Below are 21,215 nucleotides of genomic sequence, written 5' to 3'. Positions count from 1 at the left end.
GCACTTCTCTTGCATCTGGCGTACGGCAAACACCATGTCACATGTTCCCCTGCCTGAGCGGAAGCCGCACTGTGCTTTAGGGATGACTGTGTTGAAGACATGGTCAACCAGTCTTCAGTATGATGCGGGCAAAGATCTTGACGGCAATACAGAGGAGAGAGATTCCACGGTGGTTATCGCAGGATGTTTTGTCTCCCTTCCGTTTGCAAATGTGGACAATTGAAGCATCCTTGAAATCCTGGGGAACCTCCCCTCTCCCCAGGTAGACTCGAACAGGGCGGCCAGCTTGTCTGTCAGCACCTCGCCTCCATACTTGTAGATGTCAGCCTGGATTCCATCCGCTCCTGGTGCTTTTCCTGACGTTGTCAGCTTCAGGGGCTTCCGGGTCTCGGCCTTGTTGGGAGGGGCATCTAGCGAGTCACTGACTGGTAGCTGTGGGAGGGCTGCAATTACCTCGTCAGATACGGACGAGTCCCTGTTGAGGAGGGTGTTGAAGTGTTCTGCCCAGCGGGCAAGGATGTCTTTCTTGTCTGTCAGGAGGGTTTGCTCATGCCACTGACACAAAACCCTTTTTCCATCTGTGTGTGTGTGTGTGTGTGTGTGTGTGTGTGTGTGTGTGTGTGTGTGTGTGTGTGTGTGTGTGTGTGTGTGTGTGTGTGTGTGTGTGTGTGTGTGTCTGTGCCTATGAGTGTTGTACATACATGATTGACGGACAGAGACAGGTGGAGAGACAGACAGAGAGACAGACAGTGACAGACAGAGAGAGAGAGACAGAGCGAGACAGAGACAGACAAAGAGGCAGGCAGGCAGGCAGACAGACAGACAGACAAATAGCTTAAATCGATTTTGTTTTCACGAGAGAGGCGGACTCTGAAAGCGACTGTGTCATTTCTGCGGAAAACATCAAAGCTGAACAGACTTTGTCGATTCAGGAGTGGTCTGCTCCTGAACCAATTGCGGTGTGTGGCCATTCTGTTGAGGTAAAATGTGGACAGAGAGATATAGACACATGAGACAGAGACAGAGACTGAGACAGACTGATGGACAGGCAGACAATGAGCCTGACACTGTGACAGAATGACCCCCCCCCCTCACCCTCTCTATCGCCCATACTCTCTCTCTCTCTGTCTCTCTCTCTCTCTCTCTCTCTCTCTCAACTGAAATGCTCTCCATTCCTTTGTTACTTCAGATTATTGTCACTTAGGGTATATTTACACTAGAATATGTTATCGTAAATAATTCATCAGTATGTCAATGTATCGGAACGAAGCTTTTAAAATTAAACTGCGGTTCGCTCCAAATTCTTAAAATATTTGTCTAAGAATGTGTAAATTGTGGTGAATGTCGTATTTCACTCAATGACGTGTTGTTTACGGTGAAATTACTTAACGCAGTATGACGTGTTGTTTACGGTGAAATTACATAACACAGTATGACGTGGTGTTTACGGTGAAATTACATAACACAGTATGACGTGTTGTTTACGGTGAAAATACATAACACAGTATGACGTGCTGTTTACGGTGAAATTACATAATGCAGCATGACGTGTTGTTTACGGTGAAATTACTTAACACAGAATGACGTGTTGTTTACGGTGAAATTACATAACACAGTATGACGTGTTGTTTACGGTGAAATTACTTAACACAGAGTGACGTGTTGTTTACGGTGAAATTTTTTAATACAGTATGAATTGTTTACGGTGATATTACTTAACACAGTATGACGTGATGTTTACAGTGAAATTACATAACACAGTATGACGTGTTGTTTACAGTGAAATTACTTAACACAGTATGAATTGTTTACGGTGATATTACTTAACACAGTATGACGTGTTGTTTACGGTGAAATTACATAACACAGACTGACGTGATGTTTACAGTGAAATTACATAACACAGTATGACGTGTTGTTCACAGTGAAATTACTTAACACAGTATGACGTGGTGTTTACGGTGAAATTACATAACACAGAATGACGTGTTGTTTACGGTGAAATTACTTAACACAGTATGACGTGTTGTTTACGGTGAAATTACATAACACAGTATGACGTGGTGTTTACGGTGAAATTACATAACACAGTATGACGTGGTGTTTACGGTGAAATCACTCAACACAGCATGACGTGTTGTTTACGGCGAAATTACATAACACAGAATGACGTGTTGTTTACGGTGAAATTACTGAACACAGTATGACGTGTTGTTTACGGTGAAATTACTTAACACAGAATTACGTGATGTTTACAGTGAAATTACATAACACAGTATGACGTGTTGTTTACAGTGAAATTACTTAACACAGTATGAATTGTTTACGGTGATATTGCTTAACACAGTATGACGTGTTGTTTACGGCGAAATTACATAACACAGAATGACGTGATGTTTACAGTGAAATTACATAACACAGTATGACGTGTTGTTTACAGTGAAATTACTTAACACAGTATGACGTGTTGTTTACGGTGAAATTACTTAACACAGAATGACGTGTTGTTTGCGGTGAAATTACTTAACACAGAATGACGTGTTGTTTACGGTGAAATTACTCAACACAGAATGACGTGTTGTTTACGGTGAAATTACTGAACACAGAATGACGTGTTGTTTACGGTGAAATTACTGAACACAGAATGACGTGTTGTTTACGGTGAAACTTGTGTTAGTTTTGGTTCTCTTACGGGTTTTTTTCTGACACATTTTAATAACAGAGAAGACTGACTGTACGTCTCTGTCTCAGCCTTTCACTCTCTGACGTTATTCAGAACGTTGTGGGTTTTTGGAATTAAAAAATTTTTTTTTAATCTATTTCGTTCTTTTAGTGTGCATGTAATTGTGCACGCACACAGGCAAGTTGAGACTGCATGAAGCAAACTATGTGACGGAGATGGATGGGCCTGTGGAGCGCTGGAGGCCGGGTATGCGGAAATGACAGACAGACTGTTACCCATGCCACAAGTTCCCTCTCATGGAGGAGGGCGGGGGCGGGTGGGGGGGGGGGGAGGGGGCAGGGGGGGGGGGGGGGGGTAGGAGAAATGAGTGATTTCCTTCAGCCCCACATGGCAGGTAGTGCTGGCTAACAGGGTCACCAGTAGCAGAGAACCTCTGACCTGACACCTGTGAAGGACCAGGTGCGTGTGTGTGTGAGTGTGTGTGTTGACGTCCGGCCGTGTTGGGCAGTGACAGACAGACCCCCCTGTGCCAAACAGGCGTTGAAGGCAGGTCAACAGTGTTGTTTGACTGCACAGGGGACTGTGTTGGAGAACGGACATTGATATGTACTCAATTTCCTTTCCTTTCTCTTCTTATTCCCCCACTCTCTATTTGTCTCTCTCTCTCTCTCCCTCACCCCCTCTCTCTCTCCTTCTCTCCTCCCCCCTTCTCTCTCTCCCTCTCCCCGCCCCCCTGTTTCTCCTTCCCCCCCCTCTCTCTCTCCCCCCGTCAACTTGTTTCTCCCCCCCTCCCCCCTCTCCCCCCTCTCTGACTCTCCCCTCTCTCTCTCTCCCTCTCTCCCCCTCCCCCCTGTTTCTCACCCCCCCCCTCTCTCTGTCCCCCCTCTCTCTCCCCCCCTCTCTCCCTGTCTCTCTCCTCCCCTCTCTCTCTCCTTCTCTCCCCCTCCCCCCTGTCTCTCTGCCCCCCTTCTCTCTCTCCCCCCTTCCCCCTCTCTCTCCTCTCCTCCTCCCTCCTGTCTCTCTCCTCCCCTCTCTCTCCCCCTTCCCCCTCTCTCTCCTCTCCCCCTCACCCCTGTCTCTCTCCCCCCCCCTCTCCCCCTCCCCCCCCTCTCTCTCCTTCTCTCCCCCTTCCCCCCTCTCTCTCTCCTCTCCCCCTCCCCCCCCCCCCCCCCCCCCCCCCCTCTCTCTCTCTCTCCGCCCCCCTTCTCTCTCTCGTCTTTTTTCTTTCTTTCTCTCTCTTTTCTTTTCTATCTTTCTTTCATGCAAAACGTTTTTGTTGTTTCTGTTTGTTTCTATTTTCCCTTCTTCCTTTCTTTCTGTCGTTCTTTTCCCTTCTTCCTTTCTTTCTATCTTTCTTTTCCTCTTCTTCCTTTCTTTCTATCTTTTTTTCCCTTCTTCCTTTCTTTCTCTCGTTCTTTTCCCTTCTTCCTTTCTTTCTGTCGTTCTTTCCCCTTCTTCCTTTCTTTCTGTCGTTCTTTTCTGTCGTTCTTTTCTGTCGTTCTTTTCTGTCGTTCTTTCCCCTTCTTCCTTTCTTTCTGTCGTTCTTTTCCCTTCTTCCTTTCTTTCTGTCGTTCTTTCCTCTTCTTCCTTTCTTTCTGTCGTTCTTTTCCCTTCTTCCTTTCTTTCTGTCGTTCTTTTCCCTTCTTCCTTTCTTTCTGTCGTTTTTTTCCCTTCTGCCTTTCTTTCTGTCGATCTTTTCTGTCGTTCTTTTCCCTTCTTCCTTCCTTTCTATCTTTCTTTTCCCTTCTTCCTTTCTTTCTGTCGTTCTTTCCTCTTCTTTCTTTCTTTCTGTCGTTCTTTTCCCTTCTTCCTTCCTTTCTGTCGTTCTTTTCCCTTCTTCCTTTCTTTCTATCTTTCTTTTCCCTTCTTCCTTTCTTTCTGTCGTTCTTTTCCCTTCTTCCATTCTTTCTGTCGTTCTTTTCCCTTCTTCCTTTCTTTCTGTCGTTCTTTTCTCTTCTTCCTTTCTTCCTGTCATTCTTCTCTCTTCTTCCTTTCTTTCTGTCGTTCTTTTCCCTTCTTCCTTTCTTTCTGTCGTTCTTTTCTCTTCTTCCTTTCTTTCTGTCGTTCTTTTCCCTTCTTCCTTTCTTTCTGTCGTTCTTTTCTGTCGTTCTTTTCCCTTCTTCCTTTCTTTCTGTCGTTCTTTTCCTCTTCTTCCTTTCTTTCTGTCGTTTTTTTCCCTTCTGCCTTTCTTTCTGTCGATCTTTTCTATCTTTCTTTTCCCTTCTTCCTTTCTTTCTGTCGTTCTTTTCTCTTCTTCCTTTCTTTCTGTCGTTCTTTCCTCTTCTTCCTTTCTTTCTGTCGTTCTTTCCTCTTCTTCCTTTCTTTCTGTCGTTCTTTTCCCTTCTTCCTTTCTTTCTGTCGTTCTTTTCTCTTCTTCCTTTCTTTCTGTCGTTCTTTTCCCTTCTTCCTTTCTTTCTGTCGTTCTTTTCTGTCGTTCTTTTCCCTTCTTCCTTTCTTTCTGTCGTTCTTTTCCCTTCTTCCTTTCTTTCTGTCGTTCTTTCTTCTTCTTCCTTTCTTTCTGTCGTTCTTTTCTGTCGTTCTTTTCCCTTCTTCCTTTCTTTCTGTCGTTCTTTTCCTCTTCTTCCTTTCTTTCTGTCGTTTTTTTTCCCTTCTGCCTTTCTTTCTGTCGATCTTTTCTGTCGTTCTTTTCCCTTCTTCCTTCCTTTCTATCTTTCTTTTCCCTTCTTCCTTTCTTTCTGTCGTTCTTTCCTCTTCTTCCTTTCTTTCTGTCGTTCTTTTCTCTTCTTCCTTTCTTTCTGTCGTTCTTTTCCCTTCTTCCTTTCTTTCTGTCGTTCTTTTCTCTTCTTCCTTTCTTTCTGTCGTTCTTTCCTCTTCTTCCTTTCTTTCTGTCGTTCTTTTCCCTTCTGCCTTTCTTTCTGTCGATCTTTTCTGTCGTTCTTTTCCCTTCTTCCTTCCTTTCTATCTTTCTTTTCCCTTCTTCCTTTCTTTCTGTCGTTCTTTCCTCTTCTTTCTTTCTTTCTGTCGTTCTTTTCCCTTCTTCCTTCCTTTCTCTCATTCTTTCCTCTTCTTCCTTTCTTTCTGTCGTTCTTTCCTATTCTTCCTTTCTTTCTGTCGTTCTTTTCTGTCTTTCTTTTCCCTTCTTCCTTTCCTTCTGTCGTTCTTTTCCCTTCTTCCTTTCTTTCTCTCGTTCTTTCCCCTTCTTCCTTTCTTTCTGTCGTTCTTTTCTCTTCTTCCTTTCTTTCTGTCGTTCTTTTCCTTTCTTTATGTCGTTCTTTCCTCTGTGTCTTCTTCGTTCTTTCCTCCTTTCTTCCTGTCTTCCCTGTGTCCCCTGTGTGAGGCAGTCAGGTTCAGCACAAGTGGTGCCGCTTTGCCGCACTGTGTGGGTGTCAGGTAGACAATGGCTGACACGGTGTGTGTGTGTGTGTGTGTGTGTGTGTGTGTGTGTGTGTGTGTGTGAGATATCCGCTCTCCCATTGATGACATGATCAACATCCTCCTACAGTAGTGACAGGTGTCAGTCTCATTCACCCCCCCCCTAACCCCCTCCCCCCACCCCCGCCCCCCTCTCTTTGCTCCTTAAAAAGAGAAAAAGAAAAAAAAGACAGCAGATATTGTGTAGTGTACTGGTGCCAGTCTGCATGCTTTGCGCCACAGACACACAATACTCACTGCAGTATAGTGGTTACAGTGTTATGACAACACCGTAACTTGACAGTGGTTACAGTGTTATGACAACAGCGTAACTTGAAAGTGGTTACAGTGTTATGACAACACCGTAACTTGAAAGTGGTTACAGTGTTATGACAACACCATAACTTGAAAGTGGTTACAGTGTTATGACAACACCGTAACTTGACAGTGGTTACAGTGTTATGACAACACCATAACTTGAAAGCAGTTACAGTGTTATGACAACACCATAACTTGAAAGTGGTTACAGTGTTATGACAACACCATAACTTGAAAGTGGTTACAGTGTTATGACAACACCATAACTTGAAAGTGGTTACAGTGTTATGACAACACCATAACTTGAAAGTGGTTACAGTGTTATGACAACAGCGTAACTTGAAAGTGGTTACAGTGTTATGACAACACCGTAACTTGACAGTGGTTACAGTGTTATGACAACACCATAACTTGAAAGTGGTTACAGTGTTATGACAACACCATAACTTGAAAGTGGTTACAGTGTTATGACAACACCATAACTTGACAGTGGTTACAGTGTTATGACAACAGCGTAACTTGACAGTGGTTACAGTGTTATGACAACACCATAACTTGACAGTGGTTACAGTGTTATGACAACAGCGTAACTTGACAGTGGTTACAGTGTTATGACAACACCATAACTTGAAAGTGGTTACAGTGTTATGACAACACCATAACTTGAAAGTGGTTACAGTGTTATGACAACACCATACATAACTTGAAAGTGGTTACAGTGTTATGACAACACCATAACTTGAAAGTGATTACAGTGTTATGACAACACCGTAACTTGACAGTGGTTACAGTGTTATGACAACACCATAACTTGAAAGTGGTTACAGTGTTATGACAACACCGTAACTTGAAAGTGGTTACAGTGTTATGACAACACCGTAACTTGACAGTGGTTACAGTGTTATGACAACACCATAACGTGACAGTGGTTACAGTGTTATGACAACAGCGTAACTTGACAGTGGTTACAGTGTTATGACAACACCATAACTTGAAAGTGGTTACAGTGTTATGACAACACCGTAACTTGACAGTGGTTACAGTGTTATGACAACACCATAACTTGAAAGTAGGTTACAGTGTTATGACAACACCGTAACTTGAAAGTGGTTACAGTGTTATGACAACACCGTGACTTGAAAGTGGTTACAGTGTTATGACAACACCATAACTTGAAAGTGGTTACAGTGTTATGACAACACCATAACTTGAAAGTGGTTACAGTGTTATGACAACGCCATAACTTGAAAGTGGTCACAGTGTTATGACAACACCGTAACTTGAAAGTGGTTACAGTGTTATGACAACACCGTAACTTGAAAGTGGTTACAGTGTTATGACAACACCATAACTTGACAGTGGTTACAGTGTTATGACAACACCATAACTTGAAAGTGGTTACAGTGTTTTGACAACACCATAACGTGACAGTGGTTACAGTGTTATGACAACACCGTAACTTGAAAGTGATTACAGTGTTATGACAACACCGTAACTTGAAAGTGGTTACAGTGTTATGACAACACCATAACTTGAAAGTGGTTACAGTGTTATGACAACACCGTAACTTGAAAGTGGTTACAGTGTTATGACAACACCATAACTTGAAAGTGGTTACAGTGTTATGACAACACCATAACTTGAAAGTGGTTACAGTGTTATGACAACACCATAACTTGAAAGTGGTTACAGTGTTATGACAACACCATAACTTGAAAGTGATTACAGTATTATGACAAGAATATTACTTGACAGTAGTTACCGTATTGTGACAACAAAATTACTTGACAGTAGTTACCGTATTATGACAACAATAATTACTTGACAGTAGTTACCGTATTATGACAACAATATTACTTGACAGTAGTTACCGTATTATGACAACAATATTACTTGACAGTGATTACAGTATTATGACAACACTATTACTTGAAACTGATTACAGCCATTTGACAACAATATTACTTGGGAATGGTTACCATATCATGACAACAACTTACTTGAAAGTGGTTACCACCTTATGACAGCAATGTTACTAGTGGAAACTTACTTGAAAGTGGTCACAGTATTACGATGACAACGATTTGGAAACACACAAGGACGCAAACGAGTAGCTTTTTCACTGACAGAAAAGAGTTAGAGTACCACTGCTCTAAACATGACCAGACCATGGCTGACGAACAACTCCCACCCCCACCCCCACCCCATCTCTGACCCCGCACTGGATGACCTTGGCAGGGTGAACGTGGCAAGGGAGTGAACTCGCTCCACGGAATTCATTTGCATTTTCAGTGAAATAAACAACAACAACAATTCAGTTAATATCCACTGTAAAAATCAAGACAGAATACCCTCCCCTTGTGTACTGGCGAGTTACATCCCTTCTCAATTAGTGAAACTGTCGTTTTACGGGTTTCCACAGTCAGTGACGTCACTGCGGGGCAAGATGGCGGCCAGAAAGGGCGATAACTGACGGGCACTGATGGGTCCGGGGTCACGAGGATACTGTTCATTTAAATAATGACCGCTAATGTCGCGTCACATTTACATTATTGATTCTCAGTGCCGAACCCAATTGTTCTCTCTTTCTGTCTGTCTCTCTGTCTTTGACTCTCTATCACTCTCTCTCTTTGTCTCTCTCTGTCTCTCTTTCTCCACCCCTCTCTCTCTCTCGCATAATGTTGGTAGAACTTGGTACTTGTTTTTTCTTTTGTAAGTTCAGTCCTGTACAACCAGGTGTAACTGTACAGGTTAACATGTACAACCAGGTATAACAGTGCAGGCTAACATGTACATTCAGGTAAAGCAGTACATGTTAACACGTACAACCAGGTGTAACAGTACAGGTTAACATGTGCAACCAGGTGTAACAGTACAGGTTAACACGTACAACCAGGTGTAATAGTGCAGGTTAACACGTACAACCAGGTGTAACAGTGCAGGTTAACACGTACAACCAGGTGTAATAGTGCAGGTTAACACGTACAACCAGGTGTAACAGTGCAGGTTAACACGTACAACCAGGTGTAACAGTACTGGTTAACATGTGCAACCAGGTGTAACTGTGCAGGTTAACACGTACAACCAGGCGTAACAGTGCAGGTTAACATATGCAACCAGGTGTAACATGCAGGTTAACATGTACAACCAGGTGTAACAGTGCAGGTTAACATGTACAACCAGGTGTAACAGTGCAGGTTAACATGCACAACCAGGTGTAACAGTACAGGTTAACACGTACAACCAGGTGTAACAGTACAGGTTAACATGTACAACCAGGTGTAACAGTACAGGTTAACATGTACAACCAGGTGTAACAGTACAGCTTAACATGCACAACCAGGTGTAACAGTACAGCTTAACATGTACAACCAGGTGTAAGAGTACAGCTTAACATGTACAACCAGGTGTAACAGTACAGGTTGACATGTACAAGCAGTGTAAGAGTACAGGTTAACATGTACAACCAGGTGTAACAGTACAGCTTAACATGTACAACCAGGTGTAACAGTACAGCTTAACATGTACAACCAGGTGTAAGAGTACAGGTTAACATGTACAACCAGGTGTAACAGTACAGCTTAACATGTACAACCAGGTGTAAGAGTACAGGTTAACATGTACAACCAGGTGTAACAGTACAGCTTAACATGTACAACCAGGTGTAAGAGTACAGGTTAACATGTACAAGCAGGTGAACCTGGTCAGGCCAAGGAACTCAAGCTGCAGGCCAAGCATTCCTTTATCCGGAAGATAGCCACTCACCCACGCTCCAATGCACAATTCCAAACTCACGCTCACACGCCAACGCAACTCAGCAACACACACACATACTCTCTCTCTCTCTCTCTCTCTCTCTCTCTCTCTCTCTCTCTCTCTTTCAGTGTTCTCAGAATCAATTTTGAATGCATGATTAAAAAAATAAAATAAAAAAAGCAAAACTTTTACACCATGTAGATAAAAAGTGGTGTCAAGAAAAGACAGGGACTGAGAGAGTTAAGGGAGGGGTGTTGGTGGTGAGGGACGTGTGGGGGGTGGAGGTGTACAGCAGGGTGAGGAGGTGGACGGTGGTGGTAGGGGTGAAGAGCGGGTAGTAGGGAGAGACTAAGCTGAAAGCTTGGGTAGTTTGGGGTACTTCGAAGAATTAGTTTGGGGTACTTTGGAGAAGGAGTTTGGGGTACTTGGTACTTTGAAGAGGAAGTTTGGGGTACTTTGGAGAGAAAGTTTGGAGTACTTGGTACTTTGGAGAGGGAGTTTGGGGTATTTTGGAGAGGAAGTTTGGGGTACTTTGGAGAGGGAGTTTGGGGTACTTGGTACTTTGGAGAGGGAGTTTGGAGTACTTTGGAGAGGGAGTTTGGGGTACTTTGGAGAGGGAGTTTGGAGTACTTTGGAGAGGGAGTTTGGGGTACTTTGGAGAGGGAGTTTGGAGTACTTTGGAGAGGAAGTTTGGAGTACTTTGGAGAGGAAGTTTGGGGTACTTTGGAGAGGGAGTTTGGAGTACTTTGGAGAGGGAGTTTGGAGTACTTTGGAGAGGAAGTTTGGGGTACTTTGGAGAGGGAGTTTGGGGTACTTGGTACTTTGGAGAGGGAGTTTGGGGTATTTTGGAGAGGGAGTTTGGGGTATTTTGGAGAGGGAGTTGGGGTATTTTGGAGAGGGAGTTTGGGGTATTTTGGAGAGGGAGTTTGGGGTACTTTGGAGAGGGAGTTTGGGGTACTTTGGAGAGGGAGTTTGGGGGTACTTTGGAGAGGGAGTTTGGGGTACTTTGGACAGGGACTTTGGGGTACTTTGGAGAAGGAGTTTGGGGTACTTTGGAGAAGGAATTTGGGGTCCTTTGGAGAAGGAATTTGGGGTCCTTTGGAGAGGGAGTTTGGGGTACTTTGGACAGGGACTTTGGGGTACTTTGGAGAAGGAGTTTGGGGTACTTTGGAGAGGGAGTTTGGGGTACTTTGGACAGGGACTTTGGGGTACTTTGGAGAAGGAGTTTGGGGTACTTTGGAGAAGGAATTTGGGGTCCTTTGGAGAGGGAGTTTGGGGTCCTTTGGAGAGGGAGTTTGGGGTACTTTGGAGAGGGAGTTTGGGGTACTTTGGAGAAGGAGTTTGGGGTACTTTGGAGAGGGAGTTTGGGGTACTTTGGAGAAGGAGTTTGGGGTACTTTGGAGAGGGAGTTTGGGGTACTTTGGAGAGGGAGTTTGGGGTACTTTGGAGAGGGAGTTTGGGGTACTTTGGAGAGGGAGTTTGGGGTACTTTGGAGAGGGACTTTGGGGTACTTTGGAGAGGGTGTTTGGGGTATTTCGGAGAGGAAGTTTGGGGTATTTTGGAGAGGGAATTGGGGTATTTTGGAGAGGGAGTTTGGGGTACTTTGGAGAGGGAGTTTGGGGTACTTTGGACAGGGACTTTGGGGTACTTTGGAGAGGGAGTTTGGGGTACTTTGGAGAGGGAGTTTGGGGTACTTTGGACAGGGACTTTGGGGTACTTTGGAGAGGGAATTGGGGTATTTTGGAGAGGGAGTTTGGGGTACTTTGGACAGGGACTTTGGGGTACTTTGGAGAGGGAGTTTGGGGTATTTTGGAGAGGGAGTTTGGGGTACTTTGGAGAGGGAGTTTGGGGTACTTTGGACAGGGACTTTGGGGTACTTTGGAGAAGGAGTTTGGGGTACTTTGGAGAGGAAGTTTGGGGTATTTTGGACAGGGACTTTGGGGTACTTTGGAGAGGGAGTTTGGGGTATTTTGGAGAGGAAGTTTGGGGTATTTTGGACAGGGACTTTGGGGTACTTTGGAGAGGGTGTTTGGGGTATTTCGGAGAGGAAGTTTGGGGTATTTTGGAGAGGGAATTGGGGTATTTTGGAGAGGGTGTTTGGGGTATTTCGGAGAGGAAGTTTGGGGTATTTTGGAGAGGGACATTGGGGTACTTTGGAGAGGGACTTTGGGGTACTTTGGAGAGGGAGTTTGGGGTACTTTGGACAGGGACTTTGGGGTACTTTGGAGAGGGAGTTAGGGGTATTTTGGAGAGGGAGTTTGGGGTACTTTGGAGAGGGAGTTTGGGTTAATTTGGAGAGGGAGTTTGGGGTACTTTGGAGAGGGAGTTGGGGTATTTTGGAGAGGGAATTGGGGTACTTTGGGGAGGGAGTTTGAGGTACTTTGGAGAGGGAGTTAGGGGTACTTTAGAGAGGGAATTGGAGTACTTTGGGGAGGAACTTCGGGTACTTTGGAGAGGGAGTTTGGGGTACTTTAGAGAGGGAATTGGAGTACTTTGGGGAGGGACTTCGGGGTACTTTGGAGAGGGAGTTTGGGGTACTTGGGGGGGAGGAATTGGGGTACTTTGGAGAGGGAATTGGGGTACTTTGGGGAGGGAGTTTGGGGTACTTTGGAGAGGGAATTGGGGTACTCTGGGGAGGGAATTTGGGAACCTGAGCAGGTTGAAGAATCTGCTGCTAATTATAACAAGATTTAAAGACATGAATGGACCACACACACACACACACACACACACACACACACACACACACACACACACACACACACATATATATATATATATATATATATATATATATGAGAGAGAGAGAGAGATTAATCATCCGAAAGAATAAATATGATTACACACACACACACACACACACACACACACACACACACACACACACACATATATATATATATATATATATATATATATATATATATATATATATATATATGAGAAAGAGAGAGAGAGAGAGAGAGAGAGAGAGAGAGAGAGAGAGAGAGAGAGAGAGAGATTAATCATCCGAAAGAATAAATATGATTACACACACACACACACACACACACACACACACACACACACACACACACACACACACACACACACACACACACACACACACACACACACACACACTTCCACATTCGTTCCACTCTGCTCAAACACAATCAGGAACCCACGCATGCATGCCCACACATGATTACGCTCCACACACGGACGCACACAAAACCACTGTCACTGATGATGTGATTTTTGTCTTGATTGACACACAGCGAGCTGACGCTGAGAGGCTGAAATATACGTCATTCACCGCGTGATGTTTATCTGTTGCTTGGAGGTTCATCTGTTCATTTGATGTTCATCATTCACGATAGATGCAGCTGTGTGGATCACACGCTGACCGCCCAGTAAACCCAGTGTTGGTAGATAGCAGCCCAGAAAGGCTGGAAGATGTACTGACTGCCCGGAGTCAGGTTTGAAATGATGTGTAATGCTACCGTACCGAGTTGAGATAAGAAAAAACAAGAGAGGCAAGGCCTTCAAGACTCACTTGTGATAAATTAAGTCCCCTAGCATTAATTACAGAGTAATTTCCCCTTTTTTTACTATCTGCACCAAAACGTTTGTAAAATAAATAAAAATTCCATGCTTAGCAAAAGAAGTTCCTGTTTGAACAAAAAATGATAATAATGACTTGTTGTTGTGTCAGAATAAGAGGTCAAAGTGCCAAGTTTAGAGAATACAAAAAATATAAATATAACAGTAAATGCAGTTTGCATATAATTAGGCTTCTTTTTTTTAAATTTTTTTGTGCCCATCCCAGAGGTGCAATATTGTTTTAAACAAGATGATTGGAAAAAAACCCTGAAATTTTCCTATTTTTATGCCAAATTTGGTGTCAACTGACAAAGTATTTGCAGAGAAAATGTTGATGTTAAAGTTTACCACGGACACACAGACACACGGACACACACTCACACAGACAACCGAACACTGGGTTAAAACATAGACTCACTTTGTTTACACAAGTGAGTCAAAAATAGTTCACTCTTGATTTTAGAGATACAGAATTAAACCATGGTAGTCGTCTTCATTCCAAATTGATGCAACAAACAATGAATACGTTGCTGAGATTTGTGCGTAGCAACTGAGGTGTGTTTTCAACTCGAGGTGGTGACAAATGGTAGACCCTCGGAATCGACATGAAGCAATTGTTTCCGCCTTGGTTCTTCATTGAAGAGTCCCATAAGTGAACTCACGTCCAATGTGTCAAGGGCTCGATACACTGACGAGGAAGACGGGGCCCGGCCCTCTCCTTCCGCTGTGCGTGTTTAAAAAAAAAATTATTTAGTGTGTATGTGTGTGTGCGTGTGCGTGTTTTCTTCTTTTTTCTCTCTTTGTCCAGGGCTGGGTGGAAAAAAAAAGCATGTGTACTTGCTTATCTCATTACCCTGGTGAAATAAATTTTCGTTTCGTTATAATCAGTCAGGTCGACAGGACCCTCGGGGAAAGGGGGGTGGGGGTGGGGGTGGGGTCTTTGAACCTTTTTCAATGAACTTCACTGTCTACTGAACCTGAACCTTGATGCGCGTGTTGACCTTGACCCTGTTTTCAGTTCACAAAGTCAACATGAACAACATGTCGGAAAGCCTGGCATCGTTTCACACGAGCCGAAGGATGAGGTTAACTAAATCTCCGACCAACATCAGAAGCCTTTCAAGGACTTTTTGTTGTTGGTTTTTTTTGCTGCTGCCCCATCATCTGCACCGTTTCAGTGGCATTACTTCCACGCTGCTCATTTAGATTCCCCCATACAGGGCCACACCCGGGTTCGTCCGTCGCAGTTCCAGCGTCGGCAGTCCACAGGGAACCATCGATGTTAGGTCGCCAGGAGGCCACACACCAGAGGAGACCCTGCACTGCTGCTGGATCACTTCGGTGGTGTTCAGTGGTGCCTGTTCTGTTTTAATGTACTTAGGACACCACCTACTAAGCCCCCTACTAAGCCAATGGCTTAGTCGCGGAGACAGACTGAGTGAGCGTCCCTCCCAGAGTGGAGACCGCCACCACGCCCCTCAAACAACAGCCCCCCATGAATCTGCCGACACCCCAAGCACGGAAGTGGAGGGGTATCGAAACTGAGGTCACCATGAGAGCAGGGCATGAAAGGCTACAGACTTTGAGACTATTTTGTTTATATTGATGACGATGAAGGAGGAGGAGGATGACGATGATGCGATGGAGGTCCATTTTGGTTTGGGACTGCGTGACAAGGCTGTACTCTACGCTTCCTGTCATAATGATATCCCGGCGTTAACCAGGCCCGAGAGATACAGACACCTGTAGTGTTGGTCAGGTAATTAGAGCAACACACCCAAAGACGCATCCTTGAAGTGGATGACACTCGACTGTGTGGTCCCAGTCTCCCCATTTAAGCCCACAGCACACTCAACTCTGGGTAGGAGCCGGCCACGGGCCGAAAAACCCACCTCCGCTGGGATTCGAACCCGCGTCCTCCCAGCCGTCAGTCCGCGACGCTAACCACTTCGCTACGGCGGTTAATGCCTTTCAAGGACTTTGTCACACTTGTTACTCTGAGTCACAGCGATGGATCCTGGTGATGTTTCCACCAGCGATAGAGAACGGGGCCATTCTTCGCGTGTGACCTTCCACTGTGACCTTTGTTGGGGTCAGTAGGTCACGTTCTGCGTTAATCGATGTCATCGCATGGAGTGAAGACAAAAGTCCGTGAATCGGTCTTCCTTTTAGCTGAGTTCTCTTTAATTTTCATTAAATTGCTCGTGTGACGAATAGACCATACAGCTGTACCGATTATCAACAGTGACTAACAGAATATTAAGCAACCATCGAAAAACAACAACAACAACAAAAACAAAACAACCAAAGAAACAAAACAAAACAGGAATCCTACAACACCTGTGTTTATGAAATTCCCATTGACATTATATTGAATTTTGAAACTCCTCTGTGCACAGGACAATAGCCATGCTGACCAGCATTGCTGAGCTCCTCTCTCTCTCTCTCTCTCTCTCTCTCTCTCTCACACACACACACACACAGAGCGCGTGCGGGTTGACATGCGCACATGCACAATGAAACATACAGATGAACACACACACACACACACACACACACACACACACACACACACACACACACACACAGAGATTTTATGCGCGGGCGCACAAGCACATAGAAACACAAAGAAAAACATACACACAGACACACACAGACACAGACACACATACACCGACACAGACACAGATACATACAGACAGACACACACACACACACACACACACAACCGACCAGAAATACTCACAGCGAAGTGTAGGGCGGTCGCTTGAGGGGGTCACTGTTGCTGGTTCACTTCACTGCAGTCAACAGTCAACAGTCCCCACACACTGAGGACAGCACTTCACTGCAGTCAACAGTCAACAGTTCCACACACTGTAGACAGCACTTCACTGCAGTCAACAGTCAACAGTCCCCACACACTGAGGACAGCACTTCACTGCAGTCAACAGTCAACAGTCCCCACACACTGAGGACAGCACTTCACTGCAGTCAACAGTCAACAGTTCCACACACTGTAGACAGCACTTCACCGCAGTCAACAGTCAACAGTTCCACACACTGTAGACAGCACTTCACCGCAGTCAACAGTCAACAGTTCCACACACTGTAGACAGCACTTCACTGCAGTCAACAGTCAACAGCCCCACACACTGAGGACAGCACTTCACTGCAGTCAACAGTCAACAGTTCCACACACTGTAGCCAGCACTTCACCGCAGTCAACAGTCAACAGTTCCACACACTGTAGACAGCACTTCACCGCAGTCAACAGTCAACAGTCCCCACACACTGAGGACAGCACTTCACTGCAGTCAACAGTCAACAGCCCCACACACTGAGGACAGCACTTCACCGCAGTCAACAGTCAACAGTTCCACACACTGAAGACAGCACTTCACCGCAGTCAACAGTTCCACACACTGAAGACAGCACTTCACCGCAGTCAACAGTTCCCCACACTGAGGACAGCACTTCACCGCAGTCAACAGTCAACAGTCCCCACACACTGAGGACAGCACTTCACCGCAGTCAACAGTCAACAGTTCCACACACTGTAGACAGCACTTCACCGTAGTCAACAGTCAACAGTCCCCACACACTGAGGACAGCACTTCACCACAGTCAACAGTCAACAGTCAACAGTCCCCACACACACTGAAAACAGCACTTCACCGCAGTCAACAGTTCCACACACTGTAGACAGCACTTCACCACAGTCAACAGTCAACAGTTCCACACACTGTAGACAGCACTTCACTGCAGTCAACAGTCAACAGTCCCCACACACTGAGGACAGCACTTCACTGCAGTCAACAGTCAACAGTTCCACACACTGTAGACAGCACTTCACTGCAGTCAACAGTCAACAGTTCCCACACACTGAGGACAGCACTTCACTGCAGTCAACAGTCAACAGTCAACAGTCAACAGTTCCCACACACTGAGGACAGCACTTCACTGCAGTCAACAGTCAACAGTTCCACACACTGAGGACAGCACTTCACTGCAGTCAACAGTCAACAGTCCCCACACACTGAGGACAGCACTTCACTGCAGTCAACAGTCAACAGTTCCACACACTGAAGACAGCACTTCACCGCAGTCAACAGTTCCACACACTGTAGACAGCACTTCACCACAGTCAACAGTCAACAGTTCCACACACTGAGGACAGCACTTCACTGCAGTCAACAGTCAACAGTTCCACACACTGTAGACAGCACTTCACCGCAGTCAACAGTCCACGAAACAGTCCTTTCTTCACAAGTCATGGCACCAAACATCGTGCGGCACTTCGGATCAAATTGTTCAGTTGTCCAGCAGGTTTAGTTTTTTTTTTCCGGGGGGAGGGGGAGGGGGGAAGGTGGTGGTAGTGTTTCAGGATGTCTGTCCGGATATGAGGTTCCTCTGGCGTTCCAAGGGGTGAAGTCCTGACTGGTCTCCAACTCTTTCAGTCGCAATGCGCCATACCGCGTGACAGAGTCTGCCTCGGTTGAAAGGTTCTGGTCGAATGACTGCACATTGTATGTAGTGTTGAGCTTAAGTGATCACAAGCAGGGGAAGCGTTGATGTCCACGTTTACCTTGATGAACAGTTCTCCAGGCAGAATACAACGGTTCATATCTACGTCAGTGCGCTTTGTCTTTTCTGAGTTGTTTTCAGAAACAAAGTATAAAACATTAAACTCGGCATCGTGCAAGTTCGATTGTAGGATGAGTATTGCGTGAGGGTGACGTCACGGAAAGGGAGAACAGTTTACCGGCAGAGACCTACAGTTTGCGGGCAGAGACCTACAGTTTGCCAGCTACAGTTTGCCGGCAGAGAGCTACAGTTTGCCAGCTACAGTTTGCCGGCAGAGAGCTACAGTTTGCCGGCTACAGTTTGCCGGCAGAGAGCTACAGTTTGCCGACAGAGACCTACAGTTTGCCAGCTACAGTTTGCCGGCAGAGAGCTACAGTTTGCCGGCTACAGTTTGCCGGCAGAGAGCTACAGTTTGCCAGCTACAGTTTGCCGGCAGAGAGCTACAGTTTGCCGGCTACAGTTTGCCGACAGAGAGCTACAGTTTGCTGGCTACAGTTTGCCGGCAGAGAGCTACAGTTTGCCGACAGAGAGCTACAGTTTGCCGGCAGAGAGCTACAGTTTGCCAGCTACAGTTTGCCGGCAGAGAGCTACAGTTTGCCGGCTACAGTTTGCCGGAAGAGAGCTACAGCTTGCCGGCTACAGTTTGCCGACAGAGAGCTACAGTTTGCCGGCAGAGAGCTACAGTTTGCCGGCAGAGAGCTACAGTTTGCCGACAGAGAGCTACAGTTTGCCGGCAGAGAGCTACAGTTTGCAGACAGAGAGCTACAGTTTGCCGACAGAGAGCTACAGTTTGCCGACAGAGAGCTACAGTTTGCCGGCAGAGAGCTACAGTTTGCCGACAGAGAGCTACAGTTTGCGAAGAGCCAGAGCTACAGTTTGCCAGTAGAGAGCTACAGTTTGCCGGCAGAGAGCTACAGTTTGCCGGCAGAGAGCTACAGTTTGAGCTACAGTTTGCCGACAGAGAGCTACAGTTTGCCGGCAGAGAGCTACAGTTTGAGCTACAGTTTGCCGACAGAGAGCTACAGTTTGCCGACAGAGAGCTACAGTTTGCCGGCAGAGAGCTACAGTTTGCCGACAGAGAGCTACAGTTTGCTGGCTACAGCTTGCCGGCAGAGAGCTACAGTTTGCCGACAGAGAGCTACAGTTTGCCGGCTACAGTTTGCCGGCAGAGAGCTACAGTTTGCCGGCAGAGAGCTACAGTAGAGCTACAGTTTGCCGGCAGAGAGCTACAGTTTGCCGACAGAGAGCTACAGTTTGCCGGCAGAGAGCTACAGTAGAGCTACAGTTTGCCGGCAGAGAGCTACAGTAGAGCTATAGTTTGCCGGCAGAGAGCTACAGTTTGCCGACAGTAGAGCTACAGTTTCCGAAGAGCCAGTCAGATCCTCCCACACACTGATTCGCTCTCACACCGCTCCACGAGCACAGAGAGACGGGGCCTTACCACTGAACTGTTGTAGCTTGATGGGCCGTACTGGGCCAGCCACTCACTGCTGGAGGGCGGTGTGTGTGGGGGTGGGGGTGTGGGTGGGTGTAGGTGTGCGTGGAGTGTGTGTGTGTGGGTGGGTGGGTGTAGGTGTGCGTGAGTGTGTGTGTGTGTGGAGGTGGGGGGGGGGGAACCAGGTTCACCTGGCTGAAAATGAGTATAGTACGTTCCATCAATGAAAAAGGTTTTCTCTTGCAATAATCATGTTTTTTTGGTGTGTTTTTTTTATTACGGTCACACACACACACACACACACACACACACACACACACACACACACACACTGCGTTTTCTGGACAAGTGTAGTGTGTACTCTGACTTGAGATCTCGCCTGCTTGTGACAGCTAAGTCCCAGTCTTCGAATCATTGGCCAGATGGCACTGGCAACACAATAATCCAAAGGCCGAGTTCTCTGTTGCCACAAAATTATTTCCAACCAGAACTGGCAAAATACATATATGAATGCTGTAAAGTTCGCAGTCCATAACTATGTCTTATGGAATATCCTGCATGTGCTCACAACTTATTGCTTTTACTTTTTGTTTGCTTGTGTTTAGTTTATAGTGTCCATAATTCCTATGATGGTTTTACGACAAATTAAATGAGTTCTGAGAGACACTGTGCCTTTTGGAACAAGCAGGTTGTTGCAATGACACGCCCCACCCTTCCACCCCCCACTGACACATACCGGGTTGAGGTATTGTATTGTATTGTATTCCTTTTTATCACAACAGATTTCTCTGTGTGAAATTCGGGCTGCTCTCCCCTGGGAGAGCGCGTCGCTACACTACAGCGCCACCCATTTTTTTGGTATTTTTTCCTGCGTGCAGTTTTATTTGTTTTTCCTGTCGAAGTGGATTTTTCTACAGAATTTTGCCAGGAACAACCCTTTTGTTGCCGTGGGTTCTTTTACGTGCGCTAAGTGCATGCTGCACACGGGACCTCAGTTTATCGTCTCATCCGAATGACTAGCGTCCAGACCACCACTCAAGGTCTAATGGAGGGGGAGAAAATATCGGCGGCTGAGCCGTGATTCGAACCAGCGCGCTCAGATTCTCTCGCTTCCTAGGCGGACGCGTTACCTCTAGGCCATCACTCCACTGGTCTGATCTCTGGAGCATACTGCAGTCAGTGTGTACGGTGCACACTGCTGAGTGTGGAGAGGCGGTGATACAGGAGAAACGTAGACCCCCCCGAGTCAACCGTGGCCCGGACAGTTTGATGAAAACAGAACAACACCGACCTGCAGGTCGTGAGACATCGGCACAGCACTGATGTATTGACAGGGTCACAGTGAAGGGAGAGAAACCAGACATTACTGATGAGGAAAGATTGCAGCGACTATCTCCCTTCACATGTACACTTCCCTCACTCTGTCAAAAGTGTGTGTGATTGTGTGTGGTGTGTGTGTGTGTGTGTGTGTGTGTGTGTGTG

General features: G+C 45.9%; 1 protein-coding gene across 1 annotated transcript in view; it reads right to left on the bottom strand.

Annotated features, from left to right (window-relative positions):
* LOC143297174 (neuronal acetylcholine receptor subunit alpha-10-like) overlaps positions 1–16,612 on the bottom strand; it is a 46,151-nt gene extending 29,539 nt beyond the window's left edge. The window contains exon 1 of the mRNA XM_076609367.1: positions 16,461–16,612. The gene's annotated coding sequence lies outside the window, so the exon portion shown is untranslated. The remainder of the gene's footprint in view (positions 1–16,460) is intronic.
* Between the last annotated feature and the right edge of the window lie 4,603 nt (positions 16,613–21,215).

Source organism: Babylonia areolata, chromosome 22, assembly GCF_041734735.1.
Source record: "Babylonia areolata isolate BAREFJ2019XMU chromosome 22, ASM4173473v1, whole genome shotgun sequence".
Taxonomy (NCBI): Eukaryota; Metazoa; Mollusca; class Gastropoda; order Neogastropoda; family Buccinidae; genus Babylonia; species Babylonia areolata.
This window is presented reverse-complemented; position numbering and strand designations above follow the sequence as displayed.